This window comes from Neodiprion pinetum, chromosome 5 (genome assembly GCF_021155775.2).
Source record: "Neodiprion pinetum isolate iyNeoPine1 chromosome 5, iyNeoPine1.2, whole genome shotgun sequence".
Lineage (NCBI taxonomy): Eukaryota > Metazoa > Arthropoda > Insecta > Hymenoptera > Diprionidae > Neodiprion > Neodiprion pinetum.
The window spans coordinates 12760907-12775156 of record NC_060236.1 but is presented as its reverse complement, the minus strand read 5'-3'; the positions used below and the strand labels follow the sequence as shown (position 1 = coordinate 12775156).

General features: G+C 45.5%; 1 protein-coding gene across 5 annotated transcripts in view; it reads right to left on the bottom strand.

Annotated features, from left to right (window-relative positions):
* Calx (sodium/calcium exchanger 3) overlaps positions 1 to 14250 on the bottom strand; it is a 1242927-nt gene that overhangs the window by 463656 nt on the left and 765021 nt on the right. The gene's annotated exons all lie outside the window — the stretch shown is intronic.

Here is a 14250-nt window from a genome sequence, read left to right as displayed (position 1 = left end):
GCGTACTCAAAGTAGAAATTTCACCAAACTACAGTGTTTTATCATTTTCATCCATGAAATTCCTATCGTCCATATCCTCATCCTCCTCATCGTCATCATCATCATCTCCGGTACTTTCGCCATCTTTTTCTGCTTCTTCTTCTTTTTTCATTGTAACATGCGGTAGTTCCGTTTTAATTTCTTGTTTAATATGCTGCTGCTGCTGCAGCTTTGAAGTATCCACCAATTCTTGCAACGGCGTTATTAACGGCTTGAATACCTCTCCCATAACCTGTTCGGTCGTGTCCTTGTCCAACTTGATCATCTTATGCTTCCGCCGTACGACATCGGATGCTTTCGGTATTTCACTCAATGTATCGCTATGCTTACGAATCTTGGCACTCTCCATGTTGCCGGACCGATTGTTGCAATAAGACTGTGCAAGTTTGTGCTAGTTTATGCTTATAAAGCAGTCAAACCCCTTCCTATATCGTCCCTCATTGATTTCGCTATTCTTGTCAATTACGGTAAAACTGTATTTTTCATCATTCCAGCATGCCGAGCACAAGTCTTTAAATTGCTGATACGTCATGTCTGTGTTCACATGATCGTTGTAGATGTGTTTCAGATTCCTATCATCCTGTCGGAATAGCAGTAATAAGTTTGCATTGTCATGCACTAGATGTTTTGGAATGCGCGCATACGTTTGACTCAGATAAAAGCTATCGATATCGCGATGCCTGCTTGTGCTGAAGTATGCTTTGATATTATCTTGCTGTTCACAGGCCACATCGTCGAAAGTCACAACAGAGTTGGGGCTAGCATCTTCCGGTTTTACAACCACGTAGTTCTCACGAAACGGGACATAACCGACACCCTGCACGGGTTCTAGTAACTTTTGCAAAAGTTGATACTTTGGCTGGATGAGAGATTTCGAATAGACGTAGATATTTTCGAACCGCAATCCATTGCCGTGTGCGATGAGTGAGAGAAGAGCATTAGTTTCACCACAATTGGATGGCCCGCAAAAAATTGCTCTCACGGTATTTGGTAGCAATTTTCCATGTCGTTTTTCTATTTTCCCCTTTGCGCGTCGAACCATTTTATCGAAATTCTCGATAGGGAGTTTATAGGGCTGATCTTGAAATCTCATGATGCTTCGTGAGCATGACAACGAGAACTAAAATGACGGCATATAAATTCCTCCTTTTGATATAAGTCACGTTAGTTGTTGCCCGACTATGAGGACGTGCACACGGAAGAAACGCAGTGGTGGTTTGTTGAATAAAATCATCAATCATCTCCCAGTTGAATTGCACGTACCAGGGTATCAGTACCGCGGACCTGGAACGAAATTAGCCAAGAGGTTGGCTCGTGGCGATTTGGGGATCCATCCGCTGGATGCTGCGTGCAAAGACCACGACATTGCATACGCAAAGAATCGCGATATTGCAGCGAGAAATCTTGCCGACAAAGCGCTCGCTAAGAAGGCGTGGAATCGCGTCCTGGCCAAGGACGCTAGTGTGGGCGAAAAGGCGGTAGCCTGGGGAGTCACCAACACCATGAAAGCTAAATCTAAACTCGAAATGGGCTTAGCTGCGAAGCTGTCGAAACTTGGAGTGGCTGCGAAGAAGAAATCTGGAACAGGTGGAAAGAATAAACATCGGAAGAGAACGGTGAATCTTAAGTCCATCATCACAGCAGCATAGGTTGCCATGCGACCAGGTTATAAAGCCGTTGAGTCGGCGTTGGCGGGTGCTCGTGCGGCTGCACGTGGGATTGTGAAGAATGCTCGTATGCCTCGCGTTATACCTGTGCCTGATAAAATTGGCGGCTTCCTTCCGTTTCTCATTCCAATTCTGGCCGGCCTGAGCGCTACTGGAGCTCTTGCGGGTGGTGCTGCGGGTATAGCTAAAGCCGTCAACGACGCTAGTGCCAACAAACATCGGTTGAACGAGGCCAAACGGCACAATACAGCAATGGAGGCGATTGCTTTGGGCAAGGAATTATACCTGCGACCGTACCGCAGCGGAATGGGCCTGTACTTACGTCCGGCAAAAAACTGATACAGCTACCACACCGAGCTCTCACCAACATTGATTCACTCGAATATGCTAAAAATAAGAAAATTTCGCATTGTCGCGGTGTTTTCATGCGGAATGATCTGCCTAAATCGGGAGCAAAAATGCGAGAATCCGCAATTATCAATCTTGATGATAAAAACGGCCCAGGGACACATTGGGTTGCGTACAAGAAAAATGGCGACCATGTTGCGTATTTCGATAGTTTCGGTGATTTAAGCCGCCTAAGGAGCTAATGAGGTATCTCGGTGTTGGTAGCATTGAATACAATCATACGAGGTATCAGGAATATGATACTGTGATTTGCGGGCACTTATGTCTCAAATTTCTTAGCGAACAGTTATAAAAAGACAAGTGCTGCAGGAGCAAGCATCAGTCATGTCGGAATCGTTGACGTTGACACTGTCAGGTACATCCTCCGTGCTGGAGGCCCAATATTTCCCCCTAATCGAGTTATCACCGGAGAAAAACTATGTTCTCGGACTCGTCGAGTTTCTAACATTCAATTCAATACCCAATATTTATGGGACATGTAATAAATTTTACCTGAAACGGGCGGACAACAGCAGAGAGATCATTACAATACCCACGGGGAGCTATGAAATTGAGGATATTGAAAAATCTCTGCGTAAGGAGCTACCCTCCGACATCACCCTCAGTCTGAACGCTAACGACAACGAGCTGAACAGTGAAGTCACGTGCTATCATGCGGTAGACTTTGAGCCCAAAGATTCCATCGGCCGATTATCGGGATTTAAAGCGGTTGAGCTAGCACGAGGCGTTACTCATAAATCTGAATTACCAGTGGCTATACTGAAGGTTAATACTTTACGCGTTGAGTGTTACATAACCGCTGGGGTGTACATAAACGAGCGTCGAGCTCATACGATTCATGAATTTTTCCCAACCGTTCCATCAGGATATAAGATTGTCGAAGTGCTTGCCAGCATCATTTACCTACCAATCGCCGTACTGTCGATACAGCATTTGCAGCTGAGAATAGTTGATCAAGACGACGAGCTGATTAATTTCCGCGGTGAAACGATTACTGTGCGTTTACACGTGAAAATACTGAAACAATGGGGATCGTGTTTGAGACGAGAAAGTTGGGTGAGAGTTATAAAAGTCAGACGCCATGGGCACAAATCATCAGTCGCCCGACACCTCTGACATCGTTCACACCGCCCACGAGACTGACACCGCTGAACGCTCGGTTCCTCCAGAGCCTGGGTCTTCGATTACGTGGAAATTTTGAAAAATAATAATTCGTGTCCGCTGTATCCCACGTGTGTGTTACCATGGAAGAAATAATAGAAATACAGAAACCTGTGGTATTCAACGAATCGATTGCGCACTCTGAGATTCATGCTCATCAGCCGTTTGCATCATCTACCTTCCAGAACAACGATGAAATCCATATTGTTGTTCAACATCAAGACTTGTGTCTACTGCCCAGTAAAAGCTCTCTACACATTCATGGAAAAATCACGAAGGATGATGGCGTGGCTGCAGTGACAGTTACGAAATTGATCAATATGGCCGTTTGCCATTTGTTTGAGGAAGTTCGCTATGAGTTGAACGGTGTAAAGATTGATCGGAATATAAATGTCGGCATCACCAGCACTATAAAGGGTTACGTATCCTTGAGTCCCGGCCAGCAATATAGTTTGGAAAATACCGGGTGGTTAAGTGGGGATAACGAACTAACCGATGCCGCTGGAAATTTCGATGTTGTTTTACCGTTAAATTATGTGCTAGGCTTCGCCGAGGATTATTGCCGAGTTGTCGTTAATGCTAAACATGAGTTAATTCTCACACGTTCCAACACTGATTTGAATGCCATTATTCAGACCTCGGCGACGGAAAACTTCAAAATCACCTTGAATAAAATCGAATGGTTCTTGCCATACATCAAACTGGCGGATAAACCGAAAATCCAGCTACTCAACTACATCGCCACGGATCCGCCCATATCCATGAGTTGTTGTTCTTGGGAAACGTACGTGTATCCGATGCTCCCGTCAACAACGCGGCATTTATGGTTAGTCAAGACATCGACGCAGCTTGAAAAGCCGAGATATGTCGTTCTAGGATTTCAAACTGCAAGGAGAAACGAGCCGCTGAAAAATGCTGGCGTATTCGATCATTGTCGGATCAGAGATGTAAAACTCTTCCTCAACTCGCCGTGCTATCCCTACGGAAATATGAATCTTGATATATCCAATAATCGATACGCCATTCTCTATGACATGTTTGTTCGGTTTCAAATGGCCTACTACAACAAAGAAGCTGAGCCTTTGCTATCGAAGCGCGAATTTATAAACCGTGCCCCCCTTATCGCCATCGATTGCTCCAAGCAGAACGAAACATTGAAAACTGGACCTGTGGATATACGATTGGAATTTGACTCTAGCATTGCGTTCCCCCCACACACTTCTGCCTACTGCATGATCTTGCATGATCGCATTGTTCAATATAATCCGATTAGTGGTACTGTTGAAAAATTCGTATAAGTCAATTTTGAAGAACCCACCTCTCTCACTGCTCCTCCCAGTCGCTACTCGGAGCTTCCTCAGACTCTACGCCCGGCTTTAGATCCTTCACATGGTGTCTACTGAGACACTTTCTTTCGCTATTCTCGGAATTGTGCACAAATCGAAATTCGTGAACATGCACATCCCAGTCACAATGATCTGCTTCGATATAGGATACGATCATGGTCTTCATTACGCGATTCACCCCTTTCACAGGGTTAGCTTGCGCGTGGTACGGCGGTACCTTCGCGTGGATGATGTGGTACGCGGCACACACATCGTCAACGGCTCTATTCACAAATTGTGTGCCGTCAGAAATACTTCCGGCGTACCCCACCGCAGAAGCACGAGGTCTTCAAATGCAGCTAGAATATTTTTCGCGTTCGATTTCCTTAATGGCGCAACTTCAACCCGCCGGGTAAACAAATCTTCAAAAATCAAGATGTATTCGAAATCGGCGCGACTCCTCGAAAACGGACCCATAACGTCAGCTACAACCACGGTCCAGGGCGTGTCGACGACCCGTCGGCCCATAAAGCCCGCCGGTTGCACCTGCTGCACCTTGCATTCTTGGCAACGTTCTCAAGCTGTGACCATCAAGACTATATCGCAATACATACCGGGCCAATAGTAGTTGACTTTCGCTCGTGCCTATGTTTCCTTGACGCTAAGATGTCCCGCTTACGGATCTTCGTGAACTACTGTGAAGATTTGCGACCATTGCTCTTTCGGAAGCACTAATTTACAGGACGCCAAGTTCTCTAACATTGGTTCGACTGATGGGTCCGCTTGCAGGTGATATAGACGCCCCTCGACTATTGACCAACTACGGAACTTTTGCGGGTAGTTTTCAGCGTCTCGTACGCGACGCTGGTACCATTGATTGACAACGACTTCCCAGGCGGCCTTGCGCTCGGTCGCTGGTCGTATCCAGCGACGTCGAGGGCGGCCAAATGCTCAGTCCCCTCTTCTTCACCTTTGTACATCCGCGATGATGCATCCGGAAATGGTGCATCGCCCCCTTTCGATGTTTAATCTCGCAATCGTATTCAAGTGAATCGAGCGTCCACCTAGCTAACCGACCCGTTGGTTTTTCCAATTTCCGCAACGAATTTGAACTCGCGTGGTCGGTTATCATTGTGAAGAGATAACCTTCCAAGTACGCTCTGAATTTCTTTACGACCTAAATTACTGCAAGATATTTCTGTTCGGTCGTGGAATAATTTTTTTCCGCGACCGACATGGTCCGACTCGCGTACGCTATCACACGCTGCAATTCGCCAATGGTTTGCGTCAAAACTGTGCCAATACAGAAGCTACTCCCGTCACACTCGCAAATTCGGGGATAAACCGCTTATACCACGAAGCCATACCGAAAAACCATCTCAATTGCCTCAGATTCTTCGGCACTGGATACACCAGGATCGACTCGACCTTGTCCGCATCGACCTGTAAGCTGTCTCTATCAACCTTGAACCCTAGGTACGGAACTTCGTCACGGCAAAACTCACATTTTTCCGGGTTGATGGTAAACCCGGCCAATACTATCCGTTCTAGAACGCGAGATAGCCATATTAAATGTGATCGGAAACCGGTGGTTACAACAATAATGTCGTCGAGATACACGAAGGCATGCGACTCCATCTCGGGAGCAATGAATTTATCAATTATTCGCTGAAAGGTGGCTGGAGCTCCGGTGTGCCCGTATGGCATTAGTGCGAATTGAAGTAATACGCGACCTACAACCGTAAAAGGAGTGATTTCGCGACTCTCGCGTGTCAAGTGAACTTGATGGTACGTTTGACTCAAGTCTATAGTCGAGATGTACTTCACAGATCGCAATTTATCGAGAATGCCGTTCATGAACGGGATCGGGTGAGCGTCCTGTTTCGAAACGCTATTGAATTTCCTAAAGTCTAAACAGAAACGGTATTTCCCGTTTGGCTTCTTGACCATCACTATCGGTGTTGACCACCAACTTTGGGGTGGTTCGATTACCCCATCCTTGAGCATACGATCCACCTCTTTGTGAATTGCCTCTTGCACTTTCGGAGAAACGAGATGGTACCGCTGCTTTATCGGCGCGCTTCCTAGCACGTCAATTGCGTGTTCCGCGAGATGAGTAAGGCCCAATTCCCCTGAAACTTTCGGTAATTCTTGCGCTCGGAACTCCTGTAATTCCCGATTCTCGCTATCCACTAACTCTGCAATACCACAACAAACCGAAACATCGCTAACTTAGATCGGTTGACATTCGTCGAACCCCCCCGCCCCCCTCGTATTCCGGGATATCCGCTATCCTCGACGATTCGTGCACACCGTCAATCAAGAGGCCAAATTTTCTACTTCCACGGTTACTAACTCTACCGATTCGTTTGCAACACTATACTCGAGCGACGGGGAGGGTTGACTTTTTGTCCGTATTCTAGCGCGATTTTCTCCCCGACTGTACTGAGATACGTTTGCGAGGAGCCAGTATCCAACAACGCGCTTATCCATGTGCCCCTGACGCATACCGATAAAAACTATCGTTTGCCTAGCTCCGTGGTCTGCATCGGAACGCACGTCTCTACATCTCCCTAGATGCCACGCAATGCTGTGGTGCCTTCCACTCAGAGCGCCGTGTCAACACCCAGCGAGGCTGCCCGTCCTGGTTTCCCGAACACCGCGGACAATCCGTCGAGTATACATCATCGTAACGGCAATGGTAACAGAAAACGAGCAATAAGTCGGGACTGCTAACAAATTTATGTCCGGGAAGATGGCAATTCATGCAAAACCTCTCGTCCCAGACTTTGTCGCCACGAAACTGTACGGCTCACCGTACTTATGTCACGTACACCGTCTGTATACATATTTATAAATATATATCATTACTAAGCTTAGCGGCGCAGTTGACCATTGAAACGTCAGCGTTCCCGTGCTCGCCGGATCCCGGGTGCAACAAACACCGGGATGAGGCGAGCGCTAGACATCACGCGCTTCGAGGGTTATCTTCGCGAGGCGAGCCTTTGTTTCAAATTTGCAACGTTGACGGAAACCTTGCTCGCTGTCCGACGCTCCAAGGGGTGTCGTACGACCGAGCGAAGTCAGTCTCGTCGGAGACAGAATAAAATCAACATCTACGGAAATCGGACTCCTTCAGAAATTATCGCGTGAAGAGTCTATCAGTCTTTTCGCATCACTGACGAATAGAGCGAATTTCCTCTAATTCCATACGAGGTCGCCTAAGCATCTCGCGTCGCGATATCAGTCTTCGAAGCTAGATATTAAGTTGTTGCAATTTGTGCCATGAACTCATAGAGCCGTGTAGTTTAATTTGTAAGTGTGTTACGAGTGTGCCATTGTATGAGTGAACCATCGTTTGGATTTGTACGAGCGAGAGCGAGGTTGGAATAACCCACCGAATAGTAAGTCAACGCATGAGTGTGTACAATTTAGAATAAGAATATTTCTGTAATGCTTGCTTCCTCGACCAATATTTTCGTTTGTTATCTTCACTCGAAATTTCATTAAAGCTTTGCATCCCGTTAAAATTCACCAATAATATTAATAATAAATCCTTCTACCCAATTCCCAGGATCGCTCTGTATAGGACGATCACCGACTAATCCACCGAAAAAATGAATATAAACTTGTACGCTACTCGTAGAGGGTTAATTAGTCGCGTGCGAGACCGCGCCGCACGTGACACTTACATCGCTGGCCGATCAGCTGAGATGGCCGTGATTCGCACCTCGCACGGGTTGCTTTGGCAAGGCTGGTTTCGCTGGAGTCGGGTTTCCGCCGCTTCGCTCCACGCCGCTTGACTTGTCCTTCTCGGCTGATATCGCCACTGCCTTTATTAGCTTCTCCTCGAGGATCTTTACCTTGGCCGCTAGCAGCTTCCGCAGCTTCTCCATGCTCTGCACCATCGTCTGCTCTACTCCCGGTTCGGCGATTGCGGCTAATCCTGTCGCACCCCGGGTCGCCTCGGGTTTCGTTCGGCACGCCATTTCGCTAATGAAGGATCCCTTTGGCGCGGGCGGGGGACTATACTCGCGAGACAACGTGAGATTTCGTTCTCTCTTGGTCGCGAGGTAGATCAACACGCTCCAATTCCGAATTTCCCTCCTCCTTAGGACTTCGTGGATTTCGGGAATCAGGTTTTTAAACGCTCAATCTAGCTGCTGCTTCATTGTATACGGATGTGGCATCCATCTCGATAGTCCGCGAATGCACGCTAGATACTCTGTCACCGATTCCGCCGGTTGCTGTGTCCGAGACCTAGCCTGATCCTCCACGTGATCTCCAACTGTCCCGTCACCGAACCATCATCGCAATGCCGCGCGAAACTTGTCGTACGTCACCCAACTATCCCTTTTGCATCCCAACCATTCTAGCGCTACGCCCGAGAAAATCATCGTGAGCGAACTTAATACGTCGGCTTCGCTCAATTCCGACAATTCCCGAACAGTTCACCGTGACCGCGATTCCATACCCGGATCCTGGGTCCATGCCGGCATAGCAGCGGTTGCCATACTGCGGGGGACTGACGCGGGATCGATCGGTAGCGACCGGAATTCGACCCGTGGTGCGGACGTTTCCGCCAATAGCTACGTTAAATTGATCATAGTCTGTTCGACTGCGCGTCGCTGCCCTAGAATTGGAGCGGCGATGATCTTTTTATGTGTAATAAATTAAATAGGCAGATAACAGTGAATATTAGAAATGTCATTATTTTGGCCTTATCACCTGTCGATAGAAAAAAATTTCGTTGTTATTTCTGATGTACGAAATAATAAAAGTGATCAAATAGAGTGTTCTCACCTACCTGCTGCGTTTCTTCCAACCACCCAACATTTGAACAGATTTCTCATTTTAGTCGAATACAGCCAATTTTCAAAGAGCATTAGCATCAAGTTTCGCGCGCCGCAGACTGAATAATAAATGCTTTTCGACTAAATACCTCGACTGTTTGAGATAGTAACCTCCAAAATTCGTATGACCAACATCGCCGCCAGAAACAGAGTTTGACAGCTGAAACTCGTGGTGGCCAGCCAGCCCGGACAGCCGATGAGACTCGCGCATGCGCATTGACTGTATAGTTTCTAGAGATTGTCTCGGTATATGTATTGAGTGATAATTTCTATCCTTAGTCACGATCGGTTTAAACAACTTGTGACGGGTTTGAGTCCACACTAAATATGTGGAAGGGAGGAACAATTAGAGACGGGGCGAGAGAGTCAAGACTGGGTGGATAGGTAAAACTTGGTGGGTGTATTTTGGGGAGCATAGATGTATTGAGATCGGTGGGGAGTCGACTTAAAACTATAAAAGATATATATAAAGTGGTTGTAGACGTTGGATGTGGCTGATCACGCCTCAGCCCTTAGCGTTACTTAATTCTAGCTCAAAGGTACGCGCGCGGGGGGGGGGGGGGGGGGGGGTAGGGCGACGGGGAGTGTGAGGGAGGAAGGGTCGGTATTGCGGGGGGAGGAATGGGGGGAGGTGCAGATCGGCTGTAGCTCGCAGGCTAACCTGGTGTCGTCGGTCGGTGTTTGGGTGGCTGTGTGGGGGGGACGTCCCGCTTCTCGCTTCGTTCTCTCTCTCTCTCTCTCTCTCTCTCTCTCTCTCTCTCTCTCTCTCTCTCTCCTCTCCCTCTCCCTCTCCCTCTCCCTCTCCCTCTCCCTCTCCCTCTCCCTCTACCTCTCCCTCTCCCTCTTCCTCTCCCTCTCCCTCTCCCTCTCCCTCCCCCTCTCCCTCTCTCTCTCTCTCTCTCTCTCTCTTTCTCGGGTGCTCGTGCCGGGTGACTCGGTTACGTCGTTCCTTTATGCGAGACTCAGTCTTACTGCTGGCTGGCGCTCGGCTCAGCTGAGCGTCGGTGGGCTTCGGGTAGCTTCGGGTGTTTCCCGACGGGCCGGGACTCACCCGTTCGGCTCTTCCCCGCGGGTTTGGGGTTTGTTGTGACTTGCACTCTAGGTGCAACGTCACAAACTCAATTGTGTTTCCTGAAGAATATAAGTTTTTTATTCACGATTGTAACAACTTTATAGACCAACTTAAACTAGATAAATATTCTTATCTGTAAGAATATAGGAAACGACATTAAAAGTTATCATATTCCCATTATTTCTACCTTACAGTTTTTGATGTATATTCACACTTAAGTGCCTATTATTGAACTGACCACACTCGTCGTTTAGGTCAACGTGACAGTGTTTCGATATGTTTCAAGTGGCCTTGTTTATTTACTCATCTAACTGGCGCGAACCGACGAAATTTCAAATAAGCGAAGTAATACTGTAGTATTACTTTAGATATATATGTCGGAGTTAATAATGGAGAATAGAGGTGATCGAGAGAGTCACCCATAATTCTGATTTCTTTTTTCTTTTATTCTTACAAAAAAAATAATACTACTGTAGCAGCGGGTAGGTGTGTGGGGATTTCGAGACGCTCTCGGTCCTTCTTGCTCGAGCCTCTGACTATCACTACTCTCTCGTGTCTCAACTTCCCCAAGGTAAACTTTTAGGATTAAAGTCAGGTACCTTACCCCCCCCCCCCCCGCTACATTACAAGGATCGGAATTTAATATCAAATACTCGCGTGATCTAAATCAAAACAAAAGTAGTAGGACAGTTACGAGCGTCAAGCGCTTAGGCTATCGGCTTCTTGCGCCGACATGTATGTATATACATCTCTCGATATTATAAACATATCTCGCCCCAGCCGCCGTGTCAGAAATCCAGCGTATCAGCCCTTATGCGTATATGTCCTCAGATCTTGACAGATTTAGCCTCGAACACACGTATATGCCCTCAGATCTTGACAGATTCAACATCGAACCCCACATATATGTACCCTAATACCTCTACAGATTCTCTTCACTCTCCTTCACTCTCTTCCTTGCCCCAGCCATTCCATCCGCAACACCCGGCCCTCATTCAACCCTTCACCCTTTGATCTTCGAGCTTAAACTTTCGACCTTCAATCTTCGACTTTCGACCTTCGATTTTCGATCTTCGAACTTTGACCTTTGTCTTTGACTTTCGACCTTCGACCTTCGATTTTCGACCTTCGACCTTTGCAACGGTTGTGGCTATATGGCTATGAAGATTTAACCTTTCATTTCACGTATATACCATTGTACCTGGAAAGACTCAGTCCTTCACCCTACGTCTATGCCTTTATAGCTATAAAGATTCAACCCTCCACCTTACCTATACATATATGTGTGAAGATTTAACCCTTTACCCTAAATATAGTATTCCGCAACACCTATGAAGACTTGACCCTTCACCTTCTGGATATACATCCATCTACATATCGCTCAACAACCGATTGATAATTTAATATATTTTAACGAGGTAGAAGATGTACTACCGCCCGTCTTACCTGTTGACCCGTCTCACGTGACTTGCTGGCCTAATTAGCGATCACACAGGACAAGGAGAGGATCACGTGGCAGCGACGCGCCGAAAATCGGGCGGGGTTGCGAGAAGCATTACTCGACCCGGCACACTTTTCGTCTAGTGCCTATATTGCGTGGACGTGCTTTCGCTCACCAACCCATCAACGCCCGAAATGACACTTTTCATATAGTCATGTTTGACCGATTGCCAACAATGCTAGGATAATGGGATTATAATAAAAATTGGTACCCGACTATTTTCAAGGGTGCTCTTTCAGAATATCGATGTTATAAGCCATGAAAATTGGATTTTATATGGAAAATTTGCAATTAAAAAAAAAACGGCGAAATTTCGATATAATTTTTTTGAAAAACTATTTATGTCGAACCTTTGTTACGTCCTCCAGACTTCATATTCGTTTCCCACACTCTTAGTTAGCTTACGCTCTGTAGTCTGCCCTTATCGTCGGCGAGTCAGCAGATTCTTCTCTAACTTGCGGCTAGCTTGCCTCCTACATCCCGCTAAACTCGTAGATCCATCCTAGCGCTCAAGCAAGACACATATCCCTCTGAAGCAAAACCATACCCTTTTCCTCGACGGAATCCTTTGCGTTGACCAAAATCACCAACAACTACTTGATAATAATAAACAATCTTATACTTCAAATCGTTTACCTTCCGTTGAAACCGATTCCTTTTTACTCTATTCACTTCCTGCATTGGGAGTAGTAGCACGCGAGTGCATAGTCGACGTCAACGGACCCTATAATAGCCAAATAACACCTTGGCTGGGCGTGGAGTAAGCTTCGATTACCGCTCATCGGAGTCCACCCCGTAACACCTTTATAATACGCAAATCAGACTCTTTTCTGCAAAAATCGTGGAATTTTCATGTGTACTTTAAAAACCTATTGGTAAGGAATTTTTTTTATCAATTATTTTCAAAATAGTGGCTCGAAATGGGTAAAATTTTATGTAAAAATCAAATAATGGTTTCATGCTTGATTTCTCGAGCTAATTGTTATATCTTGGGTTCAACTTTGGATATAAACTTGATTCAGTGTTTGAATATCAAAAATTATGGAAATTTTGAAAATTAAAAATGGTGGATTCAAGATGGCGGATGAAATCATTGAAAAAACGTTATTTGGTGCAAAAACTTTGTTCCTAGGGTTTTCGGGGTCGCTGATTACAAATCTGAGGTCAGATTTGAAAAAATACAAATTGGGGATTCAATATGGCGGACAAAAAATCCATATCACATGGACTGGATTTGCCACTTTGTATTTTGTGAAAACTGACCTAGATCCGTAATCAGGGATCCCCCAAAAACCCTGAGAGCGATTGTTTTGCGCAGGATCGTACAATTTTGATTTTTTGTCCGCCATAATTGAATCCACCATTTTGTATTTTTTCACATCTGACCTCAGATTTGTAATCAGCGACCCCGAAAATCCTAGAAACAAAGTTTTTGCGCCAAATAACTTTTTTTCAATGATTTCGTCCGCCATCCTCAATCCGCCATTTTTAATTATCAAAATTTCCATAATTTTAGAAATTCAAACACTGAACTAAGGTTATATCCAAAGTTGAACCCAAGATATAACAATTAGCTCGAGAAATCAAGCAAGAAACCATTATTTGATTTTTACGTAAAATTTCACCCTTTTCGAGCCGCTATTTTGAAAATAATTGATAAAAAAAAATTCCTAACCAATAGATTTTTGAAGTACAGATGAAAATTCTATGATTTTTGCAGAAAAGAGTCTGATTTGAGTATTATAAAGGTTCGATATAAATAGTTTTTCAAAAAAACTACACCGAAATTTCGCTTTTTTTTTTTTTAATCGCCAATTTTCCATAGAAAATCTAATTTTCATGGCTCTAACCTCGATATTCTGAAAGAGCACCCTTGAAAATAGTTGGGTACCAATCTTTATCAAAATCCCATTGTCCGAGCGTTGTTGGCAATCGGTCAAACATGATTATATGAAAAGTTTCATTTCCAGCGTTTAATGGGTTAATAGTTTATCTTCATCGCATCTCCTATAACCTGTTCTTTCTTTTGTTTCAAGTGTTCTCCACTTCATCTTCTTTTTACGTAAGTGAGGTTTCCTGTGTTATATTGTGAAGCCCGAATTTATTTGCATCGTATCGTGTGTGTGTCTTTTCCGTATATTTTTTTTTCTGTTTTCATCTCTTCTCGCAGCTTGGGCTGCGTGAGTCACGTGGACTCGCCAATTACCTTATTCCTCATCTTATA